The 19,050-nt window shown below is 42.0% G+C and overlaps 1 protein-coding gene across 1 annotated transcript in view; it reads right to left on the bottom strand.

Moving 5' to 3' along the window:
• Positions 1-19,050, bottom strand: part of HADH (hydroxyacyl-CoA dehydrogenase) — a 45,751-nt gene that overhangs the window by 26,146 nt on the left and 555 nt on the right. The gene's annotated exons all lie outside the window — the stretch shown is intronic.

Below are 19,050 nucleotides of genomic sequence, written 5' to 3' on the forward strand. Positions count from 1 at the left end.
AGTCAACATTAACTAAACGCACACTTCTTGCGAGGCACTGTTCTAAACCCTTTATATTGAATACAACAAATTCTCAAAACAACTGTCAAAGGTTAAGAAACGTCCCTATGGTTACTCAATGGGTAGACAGCAGAGCCGGAATCTGAATCAAAGTCCTGAAGGCCACGCTCTAGATACTTCTCTGTACTGATTCTAACACTGCAACTGTTCCATTCAGGGGCTACTAGCTACATGTGGCTATTTAAATTAATTGGAATTAAGTAAAATTAAATATTCAGTTCCTCAGTGGCACTAGCCATATTTCAAAGTGCTCAGCAGCCTGTTCCCAGAGCACCCACTCCCCAGCCACCATCCTTTTCTCCTTGGAGCTGGAGCCCCTTGTGCAGCTTGGCCTCTTGGCCCTTCTCTTCTGCAGCCCTTAAATCAGCAATAGGTAAGACTTCAAACTCTAATAATGGTGGCAAAAAGACTCCTGTCCCCAAGGGCTATTTGGTGACAAGACTCCCATGAAAATGAAGTCTTTGGGATCAGCTAATTTAGGATGGGCAATTCCCTGCCTTCACCATGCCACCCTGGCTGAGGGAGGAATCCTAGGGTACAGGGTATGTTTAGTGAAACTGCCCAAGCTCACACACAGCCAGCTAAGCGCAGTCACAGTGAGTGACAAATCAATCCCTATTTCATCACTGTCTGGCAATAGCTTCAGCAAGGATCATGGAATAGGTATTGTGGCTAAAAGCAAACCATTGGGTCACCCTGATCACCTTACAGGCATGTGTATGTCAATCAGTTCAGGATAGAAGCAAGAGGACAGGCATGACCTAATACAATCATAAATGATGCAAGAGGACAGTAGAACTGAGATGCCCCTCAGGATCCGAGAAGCCCCCTGCAAAACCATTGCTTTGGAACCTCGATGATACCAACAGTGTGCAGGAGAGGGGCAAGTTATCTGGAATGAACCTGCCCAGAGAAGAACAAGGAGATGACAGAAATAGTCCCAAACCATGGTTGTGAGATAAGATTTTTGAAGCCAGGCAACCAAAACTCAAAAGCAGAAAACCAAAGAGCAAAAGAAACAGAAACAAAAGAGCCAAACCTAAAGGCAAAGACTTTCAAATCCCAAGGCAAGATTTCCAAAGAACAGTTTGGTAAGACAGGTTTTAAATGCAAGGTTATTTCAACTGCACTCATGGCTCCCTGAGAATGCAGCACACGGTGGGCTCATGTCTGAGCCTGTGGACCCATAGGCTGCATCAGCACCGTCTGGGAACCAAGGCATGAAAACGCTCCCAGGACCGAAAAGTCTGACAACCAGGACTGGGTAACCGGAACAACGGGGGATGAGTTATCTTGATACAAGGACAGAGGCAAGCAGGAAACCAGTCCATCAGCAGAAACATTCCACAGGCTGCAGGCAGGCAGCAAAGTAAAACAACGTCCCCAAAGCAAAACCCTCATCAATCCAAACCAAGGTTTTCCTCTAAGTGGCAATGGACCAAGGCCCATCTAGTCAATGATTCAAATCATCTGATGCAAATTTGAACCTCCAATTCAATAAATTCAATGTAAAAAAGCAAGAGCAAATTTTGTGCAGAAACGACTTAACATGGCAGGCCTGAAACTGCTATCCTTAGAAAAAGGCCTGTTAGCAAGGTTGGCCCTTGGTTGCCATCTGGAACTTAGATCTTTCAGGAGGGTTCTCAGCATTCCCTGATAAGTATGCCTTGCTGTGCCTAGACTGTGTGTGCAAACAATGCAGTTTATGATGCATACCTGCTTTCCTTCTGAGTATGGAATTTTCAAACTTGCCAGGTAGGGGTGTTACATGACCAATCCCAACAAAAAACCTGGACACTCTAATGAGCTCTCCTGTGTTAACAGAAAAAAACAAACTCTGTAAAATATTTTAAAGAGATTTATTCTGAGCCAGTAAGTGACGATGGTCCAGAGAACAGTCTCAAGACGTCCTGAGAGAGAGTGCCGGAGGTGGGCTGGTGGGCAGTCAGGGTTGGTTTGGTTTGGTTTTGTCCATTTTAGGGAGACAGGAATTGTAGGTCATCAGAAATCAATGCATAGAAAGTAAACATTGGTTCAGCCTAAACAGGTGGGATATCTTTAAGCTGGAGCTTACAAGTCATAGGTGGATTCAAAGATTTTCAGATTAGCAATTGGCTGAAAGAATTAAGCTTTGTCTCAAGACCTGAAGTCAGTACAAAAGAATGCTCAAATTAAGAAAAGGGAGTCTGCTGTCACATGATGGTATACAAGAAGTTGGAAAGTAAGCCACATTATAGTAGGTTAATTTTAAAAATCTGTTTAACAAGAGTATGGTTTGCAGGGCATGACTTAATGCTTGCCTGGCATGGCCTTAGGTCCTGTTTCTACAAAGAGTCTGTTCTGTCAGTCTTTTGGTCTCTATTTCACCGTTAATGCTGATCAGTTATGCCTAAACTCCAAACGAGAGTTAGAACGAGGTGCCTCTGACCTCCCTTCCCATCATGGTTGGAAAGCTCAATTTTTCTCCCTACTTCAGTTTAAAGGCTGGAGCATTTTCTATAATTTCGGACTCTCCAAAATGCCTACACTTGCATACCTGGTCTAGTGAGAAGGCAACAATTGTATGCTGTAAATGGTTATTCCTGGCAGACTTTTTTAAAAAAATTCTCTTTACTTTAGCTTTTCTTTCCTTGATTATCTCACAAAGCTTCAGGAAAATACAAAAGAAATCTTATAGTGTAGACATTTCACAGACATAGATAGAAAGGACGCTCCTGCTTGAATGTAAAGTGCATATGGTTAGGTCTGAAAGGAGAAAATACAGGTAAACAAGAGAAATTTTAATTCTCCTTAAATTTTTCCATTTTATGGTAAATCTCTGTGATGCAGGTCACAATTTATTGTGTTGCAATAAACTACCACTATAGCATAACTTCAAGTGATTTCAAGTTATAGTAGCATTTTCATTTTACCCACGTGCAGAGATCAACCCAATCTAAAAGTGCAAGGTTCCTTGCCATCATTTCTTACAGTCATACCCTAGAGACACAAGGTCAGCAACTTGTAAGGGCAACCTCAAGTCTTAATCATCTTTACAAACCCCAGTGCCCGACCCATGACCCACAGTGAGCAATCAATGCATGAACAACATACAAACCTGATGCCTGGTACATATTAGATGCTTAATAAAATATCCACAGGATTATAGGTACAATGTTCTTTGACTAATCTATCCACATGGAGTTGGTGTTCATCTCCTGCTGGTGCGTTAGTCTAAATGGGCCATCACAGAGATGGACTCAAGATATTAGATAGGCTATTCCTTTCTCTCATTTGGACCATAAAAACTGCACAACTTTTATCCCAGACTGGTTCGAAAGGCTAAGACACTCTTAAGCATGGGTGAGCAGCCATAGGCCACCTGAAGGCCACATCATTTATTTCTGAATTATGAGTGCACTTGTCTTATTTCTTCTATGAGATCTCCAAGAGCTGAGACAGCCAACAGAAGTCAATCTCTACCTACTCTCAGAAAGAAGCTTTTGAAAAGAAGCCAAATGCAGCAAAAATAAGAGGTGCCACGTACTGAGCATCTACTATGTGCCAGGTTCATAATCTGCATTTTCCAAAACTATTTCTGATTAATCCAACAACTCTAATCCATTTTATAGATGAGGAAAACTGATGCTTAGAGAGGTTAAATAACGTGTCTAAGGCCGCAGGGCTACTAAGTGAAACTAATACACAACCTCAACAAGAATCCTTCAGCTTCAATCAAAGTCACAGTAATAGCAAAAATTACTCGATAAACAAGAGCACCTACCCAGACAAATGGCAGTTTCCATGTCAGTATTACAGACTCAAAAGCAACACAGAACACCCTTCACCCTTTTGTGGTTTTAGGACAGGGGTTCTCAAAGTGTAGGTCATGGACCAGCAGCAACAATCACCCGGGGACTTGTTAGAAATGCAAATTCTCAGACTCCACTCAAGACCCAATGCATCAAACTCTGAGTAGGGCCCAGTGAGCTGCGGTTTAGCAAGCCTTCCAAGTGATTCTGATGCTCACCAAGGTTTCAGAACCACTGCTCTAAGATCTGTGCTCCAATCTGGCACAGATTAGAAACAACTGGGAATATTTTAAAAGCCCAAAACCCAGGCCCCACCTACAGATATTTGAATTCCTCTAGCCTGGGGTGGTGCCTAGTCATTCCTACTTTTAAAAACACCCCCAGGTGCTGAGCACCACCCTAAAATGACCTGTTGGCCCTGATCCCTATCCCTGCCTACACCAGCCACTCCTGGGTTGCCATCTATCTCCTCAAACCACTGAGAAGCTCTAAACCAATTGAGTTCCAAAGTCTTCCTGTTGCTCTCTGAAAGTTCCAGACGCTATCCTGAAGATACTATTGGGAAGACTCCTCCCCCACACATTCCCCAAGGAAAGGTCAAGCCCCACTAGGCCTCCTGCCTGGGACTCTTCACATCAGGGTCTTGCTCCATCACTCCTACATAAAGCTTGCTTCTTAATTCCTTTCTTGAAGGTCAAGCCCTGCACTTGCTTCCCTGATTATGTTTGTTCCAGCCCCTTTCTCTGCAATAGTGCTCTTCTAGCCTTGACGTCTGGCCACACTTGCATCTACCATCCCCTGTACAGACCCTTGATGGTCACCTGCCTGCTCCTGGCTGACTAGCCACCACCTTTGAGCTTTGATCCTCCTTTCTTCTCCCCAGGCCACAATGCTGAGAGAAAATCCTGAATCTCCTAGAGAAGAAATTCCTTGAAAGACTCCACAACCAACTGAAACCAGAGCCCACTGAGGTTTGCCAGCCCTAGTACCAGCTCCCATAGAGAGTGCATTCCAAATGCCAGACACCAGGCCTATCCTATCTCATTTAATTTTATTTAACCAGTTCTCCAAGGTCAAATGTCAATTTTAATGAAGCGTCACTTCACAGTTATGTAGTTTGTTCTTTTGAAACAGACAATTATGATATTAAAATCTGGATTAAATGAGCATATGACTGTTTTTGATATTTGGAAGAGGAAAATTCATCACAGTTACCATTATGCCTATAACTAATTATTCTTCCAAAGAAAGAATCTGGACAACACACATTTACAACATAAATACCGTACTGACCATTGTGAGGCTCCATTCTTTAGCATTCAAAGTCCTAACAACAACATTATCAAGTGCCTGTAATTGCTCCATTCTCCCGCCACTTTTCTTTCTTCAACTCATGGCAAAATGTCCTTGGAGGAGACACTGTGGCTTCACTTGGCACAAATAATATGAACACAAATGCACATAAGGGCATGGGTATCTCAGATCTCATTATGCCTGGTACATTCAAATCATCCAGAATACATTTATATTAATTCTAGGATCATCCAAAAAGAGGCAAATTTTAAGACTTTTTAAATGTAAGTTTTAGATCCCCAAAGACCCTAGTTTGAAAAACAATGGCTTCATCTAATCTTTTTGGCAACCATAAGATCAAATATTAAGAAAGAAGTATCTTGATTAGGAATATCCAATACAGACAAGAAAGAAAGAAAGAAAGAAAGAGAGAAAGAGAGAGAGAAAGAGAGAGAGAGAGAGAGAAAGAAAGAGAGAGAGAGAGAAAGAGAGAGAAAGAGAGAAAGAAAGAGAGAAAGAGAGAGAGAGAGAGAGAGAAAGAAAGAAAGAAAGAAAAAGAAAGAAAGGAAGGAAGGAAGGAAGAAAGGTGTATATGGTAAGTTACAGTATCAAATAAACATTTAAACTGAATACAGTGTTATCACTTGGTTTAACATTCCTTTTAGTACCACATAACACCCTGAACACTAGTTTAGGGGCATCTTACCTCTTTAACAATAGCCTCCCAGCTGGGCTTTCAGCCTCCAAGCTCAGCTCTCCCAACCCTTAACAGATATTTGTTTCATCTTCTTAAAGTAAAACTCAAACATCATCCCCGCAGGGTCATGTTCCTTCCTCTAGCAGACACCCAGGTCTTGAAGTGTAGTAACTCCTAAGGCTGTCCTACACACATTCTTCAGCTGCTTCTTTTTGACCTTAAAAATCTCTTTTCTATCTTTCTTTCTTCATTCCTTTCTTGAAAGAATTATCCCTCATTGCTGCTGAGGTCAACCTTTTTCCTATGACAGATATGGAAGTTCATGATTATGGTTTCCAGTTATTCCTCCTGAATAAAATCTGGAGTCCTTCAAGTGATTATTCATTCACAGCTTTTGGTTACATGTTGGTTTGAGGCTACAAACAGAACAAGAAGTGCTATGTTTCTCTTGAAAGCCAGGTAGATACACTGGAGTATACCACAACTTGGACAGCAAGGAAGCCTTTGTAGGGTAAAAAAATGCAGAGGTTAGAAAATGCTTCCCGTTGAATGATCAAAGGTTACAGACAAAAACACTTGGCTTCTCAGAGGTATGTGCTTTTGATCCTTTGCCCAAGACTTGTGCTCCCCTAGGGATGGACCAAAACTACCACTTAGAGCACCACACTAGGCATGCTACTGCATTCATTCCTTCACTGACTACAGTCTATTGACTCAACACCTACCCTGTAAGGTGAACATAACAAAATCCCCTACTCTCAGAGAGCTTGCACTTCTCATAAATTATCCCCTCTGATTCTCTTAACTGCCTTTGGGGAAGGCACATTATTCTGTCTACACGTGACAGGGAGCTCAAGCTGCCTGCGCACACACCTTTCTTGACCCTGGAAGACATGGGGGGGTCTGAGGGCAATAGCCTGAAACAGCACCGAGACAGGCAAGGGCCAGACTCCAGAGCCTGTGTGCCAAGTGGGGGGATGGAAAACATTCCTTAACCTCAGCAGGCTGTCTCCTCATCTATAAAACAGGGGCAATAGGGTTGCTGGGAGGGTTAAATGAGTTAATACAAGTCAAAAACCTGCAGTGGTGCCTGGCACATCACAATAGCTTGGGGTTTTTTGTTTCCTAGATTTAAAATCCCTTAATGGCTGAAATTGATTTGGTCTTTGTATCCCTTAGTACTTATCACATGCCTTGAACATGATAGCTGTTCAATAAATAACTGCTAAATAACAAATGCTTAGGACAGTAGTAACCTGATTTGTAGTCTTCCCCAGCCACACCACACGTCTCCCTCCTCTGTGCTATCTCATGGCTCTGTGCCCTTGCTCATGTGGTCTCCTCTGCCAGACATGTCCTGCTCCCTCATTGCTAATTCATGGACTTCAACTCTTCATAATCTAATATGGACACCACATCTCCTTTAGTGAAACTTCTCCCAACCCTTAGTAGAGGTAATCACTTCTTCTTTGTGCCTCTAGTGATTTACAGATATAGCAGATCTTTTGCACAGGAATACTGAAAGAAAATAACTGGGTGTGCAGCTGGTGTGAACCACCAATGGGTGCTCAGTTATGTAATGGCAGCCCAGTCCCCAGGATGTGAACAGAACAGAGAAATACAAACTTAACTGGTTATAGACTACTTCATATCATAAGAATCTCACTGATTTCAGAATAAAAGTTATTAACCAACCAGAGCATAGGAGAAATCCCAGAAGTGAAAGATGAATGATACACTTGAAATAGAAAAGCTAACCATACCAACCTTTTTTTCTTTAAAAAACTGATATGTAATAGCTGTACATATTTTTGGGGTACATATGACATTTTGATACTTACCTAAAATGTGTAATGATCAAATCAGGGTAACTGGGATATCCAGTTATCTTATCTGAACACTTATCTTCTCTTTGCCAATACCAACTTTAGATGATGAAATCAAGATAGCATGGAGAGACCTTTTCAAAAGTGCTGTTGCATCATCCACTTCAGATTCTCAAGCTGCCGTTACCACAAATCCCAATATAGGGTGGTTAGGCACACTCCTATCTGCAGGCCAACTAGTATTTCCAGTAAATACAAATTTCATAAACATAAAGGCAGTACAATGTATACATATATCTTTTTTTAACATAAGCTTTTTTAATGTCCCTTTTTCCTTAGCATAAGATATATATACACACTATATGTCATATCACATCTTAAGTATTTAGAAACCATACTTTAAGGCAAGGTATGTAAACTATTAAAACTTTCATCTGTTTCAGATCAAATCCCAGATATGACAGGTAGGCTGTCTGTGCCTACATTACAATTAGTTGTTCATACCTGTACTTCTTCCACTAGACAGTGGGTTTCTCAAGAGCAGCAATCGCATCTTACTTTTTACCTGCCCAGATGTCTAGCACAAGGGAGATATTTCATACTCATGAAATGAACACTTGAATGACAGAGCTATTTTTTCATAAGCCTCAATTTGTAAATTATTTTAGAAATAAGTTCTCAAGAAGTCATGACTGGTTTTGTTGCTAGAAACCTTTATGACAAACTTTGTGTAAGCTTCAAGTTACTTTAAAATTATGAGAAATCACATTATTAGTTTGAAAAGGATAGTAAGAAAAAAAAGGAGCTAATAGCCAGAGTCTTTAGTCAATTCCCGAGTGGAAAAAATGCTACAAAAGTCTCTCTCTGTTATTTTGGTGAGCAGATTAACTGCTTTCTAGTACTGGTGGTTGTGATGCTAGGTAAAAGGGGAAATGGAGGGCAGTTGCTATGTGTTGCCCAGTGCAAGATCAATATTCTTTAAGCGGTACCCAGCCCTGTGATTTCACAATGGATGTGAGCTTAATTCACTCCAACATGTGAATGTGTCTTATACCTTTCACCAAAGAGGCTGTACGTAAGGCCAGAGGCATGCCAACCCTGTGTCTGCGCCTGTCTGTGAGGGGCACATGTGTGAATCAGGTCAGAGATGGCCACAGACACACAAGCTCACTGCTCTCCAGTACAGGTTTCTTCTCTATCACAGAAGGGAAACTAAGACACCTAGTTTCTCAACTACTTTAAGAGACTGGCAAAAGCATTTGTTGTTTAATCAGGATCATCAGTTTTGAGAGAAAGCAATCCAGAGATCATTCAGTGTGGGACTCTCAAACATTTTAGCCATGAACACCTTTCTCCTTAAGAATGCATATTGAAGGCCAATATGTAAAACAAAGGTCAGAGAAGGAATCTTCGCCAACCTTCTGGGAGCCATTAAGGAGATTAATGAAATCTCTAATGTCCATCACAGTATAATGTTAAAAACCTCTGATCTATTCATATCCATCAGGATGACTATTACTAAAAAAAAAAAAAAAAAAAAAGAAAAAAAAGAAAAAAAAGAAAAAAAGGACAAAACAAGTGTTGGCAAGAACATGGAGAAACAGGAACCCCTTGTGTATTGCTGATGCACTGTAAAATGGTGCAGCTGCTGGGAAAACAGTACAGCAATTCATCAAAAATCATATACCCCAAAATATTGAAAACAGCCACTTGAACAGATATTTGTACAATCATGTTCAAGCAGCATTATTCACAATAACCAAAAAATCAAAGCAGCTCAAGTGTCCATTGATAGATGAATGGAGTGGTCTATGCATACAGTGGAGTATTACTCAGCTGAAAAAGGAAGGGGATTCTGGCACATGCTACAACATGGATGAACCATGAAGATACTATGCTAAGTGAAATAGGCCTGTCACAAAAGGACAAACATTATATGATTCCACATATATGAAGTAACTAGAATAGTTAAATTCATAGAAAAAAAGCAGAACAGTGGTTGCCAAGGGATGGGAGCAGGGAGAATGGGGAGTTGCTGTTTAATGGGCACAGAGTTTCAATTTTGCAAGATGAAAAGGAATTCTGGAGATGGATAGTGCTGATGATTACATAACAATGTGAATATATAAGGCCACTGAACTGTACCCTTAAAAATGGTTAAGAGGGGCTGGGCATGGTAGCTCACACCCGTAATCCCAGTACTTTGGGAGGCCAAGGCAGGTGGATCACCTGAGGTCAGGAGTTGGAGACCAGCCTGTCCAACACGGCGGAATCTTGTCTCTACTAAAAACCAGTAAAATTAGCCAGGTGTGGTGGCAGGCACATGTAATCCCAGCTACTCAGGAGGCTGATGCATGAGAATTGCTTGAACCCGGGAGGCAGAAGTTGCAGTGGGCCAAAAATCATGCCACTGCACTCCAACCTGATGACAGAATGAGACTCTGTCTCAAAAAACAAACAAAAAAAAAGGTTAAGAGGGTAAAGGTTATGTTATGTGTACTTTACCACAACTGAAACAAAAACAAATCTAAAATTATCCAGGCATGGTGGCACATGCCTGTAATCGCAGCCACTTGGGAAGCTGGGGCAGGAGAATCACTTGAACTCAGGAGGGTTGAACCCGGAGGTTGCAGTGGGCCGAGATTGTGCCACTGCACTCCAGCCTGGGTGACAGAGTGAGACTCCGTCTCAAAAAAAAAAAAAAAAAAAAAAAAAAAAAAAAAAAAAAAAAAAAAGATGTGTCATACATATAGGCAATAGTGTTCCACCTGAAATGCAATTCTGTGTGAGGTACTTCTGTCTGTGTCACTTACTCCACCAAACTTCCATGGCTCCCCATGACCAAATAAAGCTTAAATTCTACAAATGGCATGCAAGGCCCTTAAAGGACTGGGATTCACCTCCTCTCCAGACACACCACTCATTGTTGCCTCATGCATGACAGTCTTAACACTACCACAAGGCTGGTAGCTCCCTACATCTGCCCCTCAACTCCAGCCCTTCTCTTGGCCTCACCTTCTCCCCAACTTCACCTATTAACCAAGCCTAAGCATCAGCCAGGCGCGGTGGCTCACACCTGTAATGCCAGCACTTTGGAGGCTAAGGCGGGCAGATTATGAGATCAAAAGTTAGAGACCAGCCTGACCAACATGGTGAAACCCTATCTCTATTAAAAATACAAAAATTAGCCAGGCATGGTGATGTGTGCCTGTAATCCCAGCTCCTCGGGAGGCTGAGGCAGAAGAATCGCTTGAACCTGGGAGGTGGACACTGCGGTGAGCCAAGATCATGCCTCTGCACTCTAGCCTGGGTGACAGAGTGAGACTCCGTCTCAAAACAAAACAAAACAAAGAATCATTTCCAGATAGAAAGCCTACTCCCCAAGATCCTCTCAGCCCTAAGCTAGATGTCCCCAATGTGCCCTGTAACATCTCTGCATCCGTGTACCACAGCACCTACCAAACTGTGTTATAGTAATCTGAACTCCTCTACTGTAGGCTCTTGACCAAATGTCATTCATCTTTTTTTTTTTTTTTTTTTTTTTTTTGAGACGGAGTCTCACTTGAGCCACCGCGCCCGGCCGTCATTCATCTTTGTACAGAGAACCTAGACCCTGCCTGGCTGTGGCTGGCCCTTAGGGAATGTTGACTGAATAAACACATTTGTTGGTAAAGTCAAGATGAGACCTGGTGGTTCTTTCCACTGCTGTAGCTGATGGCCTCTCCTGATAAGCTCTTATTTAGAAAAGAACTGCAAAGAAACAAGTAAAATTTGTTCTCCTGAGTTATGTAGTAACACCCAAGTTACCGCCAACTTTCTGGGAAGGAGAAGGCAGTGGAGGAGTGAACCACAAAAAAAACAAAGGCCTTATTTTTCTCCTCTCATAGACATCTGTTATCTTTACCACAAACGAGGAGGACTCTTCCTGACAGTTTAACCTGAGTGATCATAATTTAAATCAACCCACTGAGAACTCATGTTTTATGTTACAGGGACCTACATGCTGGTAAGACCTTGAGGACAAGCAGTCCGCAATGGAAAAATAAAATTATATGAAGGCTATGTCCTCAGCTCCACGACTTTTCTAGGCCTGGTGGAAGGCAGGCTCAGCCAGAGAGGAAGTATTTTTAGACACGGGTGCTTCAGAGTTGTAAAAATAGGCTAAGTGTTTAGCACACTTGTCAAAGCCCCAGAGTACTCTGACCACAGGACCAAGTAAACATGCCAAGCAGAAGCACACTGGATTTATTTATCTTTGTAAATGTATCAAGACTTGAAGCAGCTTTCTCTGAAGCACAACTTGAGTGGTGAGTCTATGAGACTTACATCAGCTGGCGTGGTGACTGGTCTCCCTCCTATCTCCTTCCTCAACAGTTCCACTGGATGTCCCATGTGCCCAGACATTACAAGGAGGGCCACCGTTTTCATCCTCTCTCCAGAAAATCCCAAAGTTATGCAAACCCTACCATATCTGATTTCTGACTTTCTCCAGATCCCCAGAATAAGTAGACTGAGTCAGAGCTCCCTGAGGCCCACTGTGCTTCAGAGGCTGCCGCGCCTTGACAGCAAGGCCTGCCTTTTACGGTTCTCATGATTTGATCCAGAGAAGAAAAAAGTCATAGGTCAGTTGCATCTCTCAGGGCTGGCATTTTTGGGTTTATGCTTGTTTCTGGTTGTGTAATGTCTTGAACTCTGCCATCAGCACAAGTTGTCTTCCCTGACTTCAACAACTAGCAAAAGGTGTTCTGCTGAGGATGCCCCCCCGCCCTTTTTTGAGAAGGAGTCTTGCTCTGTTGGCCAGGCTGGTGTGTAGTGGTGTGATCTTGGCTCACTGCATCCTCTGCCTCCCGGGTTCAAGCAATTCTCCCACCACAGCCTCCTGAGTAGCTGGGACTACAGGCATGTGCCACCATGCTTGACTAATTTTTGTATTTGTAGTACAGACTGGGTTTCACTATGTTGGCCGGGCTAGTCTTGGATGCCTGACTTCAAGTGATCTGCTCCCCTCAGCCTCTCAAAGTGATGGGATTACAGGCGTGAGCCACCACGCCTGGCCTGGGTTGTTCTTGAAACAGTTAAATTAATTGGCCAGCCTCCTTTATTAGACTTAAAATTTTACATTTCAAAATTTTGAAATTTTACATTTCAAAAAGTATTTCTAAAAAGCAAAGAAAGTATGCCCCCATTTTTAGACTAGAATTCTGTTACAGTTTTTTTAAAAATTCATTAAGTGTGTAGGTTTCATAATAACCCAGATAACCTCTCCCAGACTTCTCACCTCCTACAAATTCTGAAAAGGTAAAGGGATAACCAGTCATGTCAACAGCATCGTTATATTTAAGAATCCCTGGAAGATGTTGCTATGCTGGACACTTTCTGGGTAGAGGAGAGTTATAAATCCAAATGTCTCTCTAGGAAGACTAATATGACAATGTTTGTCATGATGAGTGGGTTTTTTATTTTAGTTTTTGCTGAAAGGACCAATTAAGAAGCTCCCATGACAATTCAGGTTAACACACCTGGTCTAGGAACTGCAAAGGAGAAGGCAGAGGAAAGAGCCCTCCCTGGACAGAAAAGTTACAGAGCCTTTTCTGGTATGAAGACACTGATTGTGATCCCATCTTCAGAGTACATGTGGCTGGAAGAACAACTGCAGCAACAGGAGGAACAAGCTCTCTGGAAAAAGCTGGAGAGGTAAAAGGGAGGGAACATAATGAACTAGGTCTTGGCAGGGGAGTTTGAGTCTACGATGGGCAGAAGGATGGCAGCACAGCACCCTGATGGGAGACGACCAGCAGGTGACTAACTGAGTCCAGAGCCAAAGAGACGTCAACCTGGGATGTACTGATTCCAGAGAGCCACAGAGGATCCTCTGCCATGGATGCCCCACTTCTCCCCACAATATAGCACATGCCAGAGGTGCAGGCAGAACTGAATTCAGCCTTGGGGATTTATAGGCAGCAGAACAAAAGAGAAACTCAAGTTCAGGCCCCGGCTCTGCCTGTAACCATTGACCCCAGGAACCATCTCTGCAGGGGTGATTACTGTAATGGTCACATGAAATTAAAGAAATCAAAATTCTTTGAACAGAATAAAGTGTCACATTTTGTAGAGTGGTTTTAGCTCTACAGAAACCAGTAAATAGTACACTAAGATTATCTTTCTCAACAACCCACATAAATAAGTCTTAATATCTTTAGAATTGTTGGAACTCCCTATACCAAATCTCTTCAGACAGTGAAGACAATCTAAGAGAAATCCTCACTAGATCAGGTCTGAGGGTCTATGTGAAAGCAGCTAATATTTATCGGACAGTTACTATCAAATACACTAATGCTATTCTAGGAGCTTGTATATTAGTTCATTTAACTTTCACAACTGTGAGGTGAGTCTCATTATTCCCAGGTAAGTAAAGAGGCAGAGAGGAGTTAAGTGATTCGTCCAAGGTTCCTAAACGCAGGATAGGAAGGCTAGCATCTAAACCCTGGCAGGGACCTCATAGCCTGTACTTTTGAGCTTAAAATACCACTACCAGAAATAATAACATCATGAATATAACAGGGAGAGCCACAGAGAACAGCCACATTATCTTCCTGTGGTCCCAGTAGAACTAGAGAGTGAGGTGTGTGTGCCTACCACAGATAAGGAAGAAAGAAGGGAGAGGGAAAGAAAGAAGAAACTCAAGGGGTAAGTGACTAAAGCTCGAGGCAGGACATGGCAGGAAAAGGCCAAAACCTGACTGACTGAAGTGCCATTTCTGCTCTACAAAATGTCCAAACATATCCCATAGCATTATTTTCTGTTACCTGTCAGCTCTACCTCTTCTACCCTCTAGGAATGACAGTATCTTCAATCTCACCCCAAGTCCAATAACTAATATGCTAATAGAGGGTGGTTCTACATCCCAGTACCTCAACCAAGAGCAGAGAACAGCCCAACAAAGAATTAAGCAACAACTCAGGAAGTGGGGGGAAAACTTCATAAGAAACAGACACATCTCATGCCCTTCAGTAGGAAGGTAACAACTGGGAGTACAAATATTCTTTCCATAAGGAACAGTCAAAAGGAGAGCTTACAGCCAGGTAACTGTGCCGGTCTCCTGTGATCCTGAAACTTCTCCTAGGCGTCTGCACTGCTTTGCAAGCAAACCTCAACAGAGCTGTACTCACAGAAGAAGAGAATAAAGCTAAAAAAAAAAAAATGAAACAACTCTGATCACTCTCCTTTTCAGCATCAGAAAATGCAGAGTTGGGGGCAAGGAAAAGAGATGAGAGAACAAATCCAGTGGCTGGGGAGAAGCTTTCAGGTCTATTTGAATCCTTATCGAGCATGGTAGAGTAACACAAAATGCCTGCTACGTAGCAGGCTCTCCCTGCCCTTACTTTGTTTTTAACAGTCAAAGAAGCTCTCTCTAGAAAAAAATATGCACTTTTTGCTTTTTAAAAAGGAGGAAAAAAAAAAAAAAAGCAAGCGTTGGGAGAGAAGAACCTACCCCCAACCCCCTTTAAGATGCAAACTTTCTCACTTCCTCAAAGAAGTGTAGTGCACTAAAAAGAAGGTTGCACCAGAGAGCATGTAAGTGTCTGAAGGGGGACCTCTCAAGTGCCCCATTCCCAGGGAGCCCACCAGCTCCTCACAAGTAATCTAATGAAAGCTATGCATCCTCTCTGGGCTCCTCATATGAAAAAATGCAATATATGAAGCAAAGTTTAGAAAGGATTCATTACTGGAGAAATGCACACAGCTATTAGCGTTCTTCCTTTCTTTTTTCCTCTTATAAAGCAAAAAAACAACTTGTCCCTCACTCAAGGCTCATTTAATCATATAAGCTTCTTTGCTGGCCTAAGTATCCAGTGAAGATAAATTAGCAATCAAAACCAAGTCAGAAGTGTATAATAACCAAACACATGAAACAAGTTAACTTTAAATATTAACCTGCAGTCTAAGGGATTTTTTTTTTTTTTTAATTTAAAACTAACAAAAGAAATGACAGGCAAAGTAGATACTCTCGGAAAACACACACGTACAAATGGCCTGTGCTCTGATCAAATGTAATTAAGCACTGAACGTGTCTTACATTGCTTAATTGCTTGAGAAATGCATCAGGCTCCCACAAAATCTATTTATTTTTCCATCCTGCTGAGCACAAACTGGAACATGTGTTTAAAATGACAAATAAAACTATTAACAATTATAAGAACTGCACCTTGACTAACATTAAAACTACGTCAGAAAGTTCAAGAAAATTAAGCTAATGAAAATTAGTAATATAACCTCGATACTGGTTTGTGATTGTACTTTTATGACTTTACTACAGTTTAACAATAAAATGGGGGGTAAGTAAAAAATGCTCTCCTTCCTTTCAGAGGTCGCTGAAAAAACATACCCGCTGCTGCATCAGTGGGTATGTGCATTCAAGATTAAGCAAGATGGAACAGGGAATCATGACCAATATTCTCCATCTAAACATTACAGGCCTACCTCAGCAGCTATGATCAGGACGGAAGTGGATATGACGGGAAAAGGGCAAAAGGACAAGGACAACTGCAGTGAAGATGATGATTTTACTTATTTATTTATTTAATTAATTAATTTATTTATTTATTTTTGAGACGGAGTCTCGCTCTGTTACCCACGCTGGAGTGCAGTGGTGCGATCTCGGCTCACTGCAACCTCTGTCTCTCAGGTTCAGGTGACTCTTCTGCCTCAGCCTCCCAAGTAGCTGGGACCACAGGCGCATGCCACCATGCCTGGTTTTTCTGTATTTTTAGTAGAGATGGGGTTTCACCATACTGGCCAGGCTGGTCTTGAACTCCTGACCTCAGGTGATCTGCCTGCCTCAGCCGCCCAAAGTGCTGGGATAGCAGGCTTGAGCCACCATGCCTGGCCGAAGATAATTATTAGGCAGCTAACTTTCTGCCTTTATAGGCAGCTAACTTTCTGTGAACTCTTATTATGTGCCAGACCACTGTGTAAGTGCTTGACATACGCTAATTCATTCAATTCTCTCCCTATGGGGCCAGTACTAGTATTAGTACTACTTTAGAGATGAGAAAACCGAGACACAGAAGTAAAGTAACTTTCTCATGTTAATACAGTGTGAGGCAGAGCTAGCATGCAGACCATCCAACTTCCTATATTGAACTGCAGCCCATCTGTACTCAAAACACATCAATTAATTCGTCTCTGGCACTCAATAAGCAAAACAGATTTACCCTATGCCAAAAGCTGTTGGTCAAGGAGCATAAAAAATGAAGCAATACTGCCTAGAACTACATGCTATAGGGTAGAGTGCAAAACCACAAGATCAGCTAAACCACTGGAAAGCATTGCTCACAAATGTTTTACAGGATTGGAGCTGTCAACTAAAGTAACTGAGGCTTTTCCAAACTGTGTTACATAAGGATGCAACTACTGTTTCTCATGGTCGTCCACTTTATAGATTTCTGGTCATTATAACCTTTCAGAATGACAATTCCATTATGTGTCCAGCCTATGGCATAAATAGCTTTTTTTCCTTTAAGTTTCAAAAGGCACTCCCTGGTCCAACTATTTAAGAGTTTGATTGACAAGCACAAGCCTGTGTTCTCCATTAATGTCAATCATTTCTCCTAACTCCTTTGTCAGGTGAAAGCTCCAACACCATACCCGTAATTTTAGGTGTTGCCCCTCTGCCTTTTAATGCAACACAACATCCTTTTTTGGTCAATGGTGGATGCAGCATTCAAAGAACTAAGCACCCTGATTTTCTACAAAAGTTGAAGTGACGCTTTCTACTTAGTTTCTAATCCTTTCCACTGCTGTCTTCAAGGACACCAGCCACAAATTTCTGGACCCATTTCCCACAATGTTCCTGCAGGCTGCTTAAGGCCCTAATATTTTGTTACTAAGATGTTGTCAAAATGTTTTTAAAAAACACATTGTTCTATTCCTGCTCACAACAAATCTCACTCTCACAGCCTTGGGAGATTTTGGTGGAGCCTGGGGATACAAACACACTCAAACTAAACTTTCGAGTATAAATGTGTGGAACTTTTAGGTTAAAGGGAGTTACTCCTCCCAGCCCATGTACAACATGGATTATGGGGATACTATAACCTAGCAGTCAGGGGATCCACACAATAAAAATGGCAATGTATGTCCAAAATTATGGTCTCAGAGGAAATGTGAGACTGTAAGAATTCATATAAATAAAACATAACAGGGATATGGATTTTAGAAGAAAATGCAATCAAATAAAAGTGTTGCAAAAAACTTGCCAAGGAGAAGAAAATTGAGATATACAATACCTAATAGTAAAAGGTTTTTTGTTTTTGTTTTTAAAAAGCAAGCACGAAAGCGTGGACTTGGCTGGAAACAAGACATTGAAAAAGTAAACTCTCTCATGACTGTAGCCACTGTAGTACTGTCCCCAAGAAAAACTAGATGACTATAACCGCCTTGCCCAACAAACCAAGTTGGAAAGGACTGAAATGCTAAGAATATAATCAGCTAGGATACGAAAACCATGGTTCTCCAATGTGAGCTGAAATGGAATAATTAAAAAAGAAAAAAGTACAAGCATTATAGTAACCAGGTAATCAATCACTCGCACAACTGAGCCTGAACCACAGCTCAGCCGAACAACGGAAAAGTCCTGAAGATGTACAATGGGTAAGAGACTTGTTCCGGCTGGGCTCAGAGGCTAACGCCTGTGATCCCAGCACTTCAGGAGGCCAGGCGGGCAAATCACCTGAGGTCAGGGCTTCGAGATCAGCCTGACCCACCAGGTGAAACCCTGTCTCTACTAAAAATATAAAATTAGCCGGGCGGGGCGCCTGTAATCCCAGCTACTAGGGAGGCTGAGGCAGAGAATCGCTTGAACCCGGGAGGCGGAGGTGGCAGTGAGCCGAGATCGCGCCATTGCACTCCAGCCTGGGTTAAAGAGTGAGACTCCACTCAAACACAAAAAAAAAAAAAAAAAAAAAAAAAAAAAAAAAGAGAGAGAGACTTATTCTGCTGCAGAGCCAAAATCGCAAGCTCAGAACTCTGCACAGCCGGCACTGTTTCAAAGGTCAAAACCAGGACCTCAGCAATCTTCCATTAGATGACTTTACCAAGGGTTACAAAAATCATCACTATTACTAGTCTTTACAACCCAGGAAGCGAAGGAAACACCGGGGAGAACCGGGAGGCCGTTTAGGAGAGAAAACTACTTTGACAAAGACTGCACAATTACAGAATAAAAATCAAAAATAACTGATAAAATAAAATTAAAACTGATCGATCGCAGTTCACGTCTTTGGCAGCAAACTCCCGTTTGAGCCGAGCAGGAGCAAACGCGTTATGCCTGAACCTTGTGCACATATAATTCTTCTCTCGCACGGCCCGGTTCCAAAATGCA

Source organism: Macaca thibetana, chromosome 5 (genome assembly GCF_024542745.1).
Source record: "Macaca thibetana thibetana isolate TM-01 chromosome 5, ASM2454274v1, whole genome shotgun sequence".
NCBI lineage: Eukaryota > Metazoa > Chordata > Mammalia > Primates > Cercopithecidae > Macaca > Macaca thibetana.